We start from the raw sequence: 2028 nt of genomic DNA, 5'->3' as shown, positions 1-2028 counted from the left end.
CTTTTGAGAGAAAACAAGCTTTTTTTAGCATATTCTGACACACGCTGCATGAGATTGGGTCAGCAATGTCCCAGGAATAGGAGTTCACTCTGTGCTTACACATTTGGTTCTTGTCCCAGCGAGTTTGGAGAGGTGAGAAAATGAAAACTGGCTGTGCTGTAAGTTAGCCAGGCTCCTCTGATCAAGGAAGTTCAGCTCGGGTTTCAACCAGCAGCTTGTGGTTTGGCATGAAAGAGACTATTCCAGCTCATGGCAGGATGTAAACACCCTGGGCCAGCATTACTCTTCTTTGGGAGACCTCTGGCCACCTGCTCAAGCATTCATCCTTAGTCTGAACTCATTACAAGTGCCCTGGGATTTGGTGTGGAGGAGTAGCAGTAAATACATGGTTTTTTCACTCTCTGAGATAGCTTTGAAATCATTGCTATACGTGCCAGGAGAGAGGGGGAAAGTGAGCACGTTTTCACACACGCCGCTGGGCCTCATGCCCTTTTACCTCAGGTCTCCCAGCCTCTCCCACCCCAAGCTACCCCACACAGCCCTCGTGCTCCAGCCAGAGCAGGGCCCTGAAATTTGCTGGCAGATCCCCAGGACCTCCAAAACACACGCTCTCACAGATGCTGCTGGCACGCGAGAGCCTTACCCCAGCCCAGCACTGTGCTCTCGTGGGGCATTCCAGAGCAATCCCCCACCCCACCCTCCTGAGGGGCTCCTGTGCAGCCTTCCAGAGGGGCTGTGGGGTGAACTCACTCCCCAGTGACGTCCTGGGAATCATCGTATTAAGTAAGTTGGAAAAGACCTCTGAGATCATTGAGTCCAACCTATGGCCCAACGCCACCTCGTAAACTCAACCTGGCACTGAGTGCCACATCCAGTCCTTCCTTAAACAACTTCAGGAGCAGTGGTTCCACAACCTCTCTGGGAAGTCCACTGCAAGGTCTAATCAGCCTTTCTGTGAAGAACTTCTTCCTAATGTTTAACCTAAACCTCCAGCACAGCTGAAGGCGATGTCCTCTCATCCTGCCCCTTGTTTGCTGAGAGCAGGGCTGGTCCCCACCTGGCACAACCTCCTGCCAGGGAGCTGTGCAGAGCCATAAGGTTCCCCCGAGCCTCCTTTTCTCCAGGCCAAGCACCCCCAGCTCCCTCAGCTGCTCCTCACAGGACTTGTGCTCCAGCCCCTTCCCCAGCTCCATTCCCCGCTCTGGACTGGTTCCAGCTCCTCAGTGTCCTTCCTGAATTGAGGGGCGCAGAATGGGACACAGCACTCGAGGTGTGCCCTCACCACTGCCCTGGTCCTGCTGGTCACACCACTGCTGACACAGGCCAGGTGCCACTGGCCTTCCCGGTGACCTGGCACACCTGGGCTCGTGTTCAGCCACTACTGACCAGCTGCCCCGCGGGGGACCCAGTTTCCTCTGGGCCGCTTTCCAGCCCCTCCATCCCCGACCCGGAGCGCCGCAGGGGGCTGTCGTGGCAATGTGCGCCATTGGCCGTCTTGTACCTCATGCTGTTGACCTCGGCCCATCGATCCAGCCCGTCCAGATCCTCCTTCAGAGCGCTCCTACCCTCCAGCAGTGGAAGAGCCGAGTCCTCTGCCCCGATGCTGCAGGGAGCTGCCTCCCCACAGCGCCGAGGGGGCGGCAGCGGCCCCGCCCGGCTGCGGCCCCCGCCGCTCTCGAGGAAGCAGGAGGTCGGCACCCCCAGGCTCCTTCCCAGCCCATCCTGCAGGAACACCAATCCCTCCTGCTTAGCGCCTCTCGGGGTTTGGGGGCTTCGTGGGGAGCAGCGTCCCACCGGGGAGTGCCGCGAGGGGAGGGCGGGCACAGGTGCGGTGTGGCGGCGGGGGACACAGGTGCGGTGAGGAGCAGAGGGCACAAGTGCCGTGAGGGGCGAGCGGGCGCAGGTGAGGTGAGGGAAGGCACAGGTGCGGTGAGGGACGGGCGGACACAGGCACCGTGAGGGGGGGAGGGCACAGGTGCGGTGGGGGGCAGGGGGCACCGGTTCCGAGCCGATAAATGCCCGTGGTGG

Source organism: Chamaea fasciata, unplaced genomic scaffold (genome assembly GCF_029207755.1).
Source record: "Chamaea fasciata isolate MVZ Bird 193981 ecotype frontalis unplaced genomic scaffold, bChaFas1.0.hap1 SCAF_11, whole genome shotgun sequence".
NCBI classification, from domain to species: Eukaryota; Metazoa; Chordata; class Aves; order Passeriformes; family Sylviidae; genus Chamaea; species Chamaea fasciata.
This window is presented reverse-complemented; position numbering follows the sequence as displayed.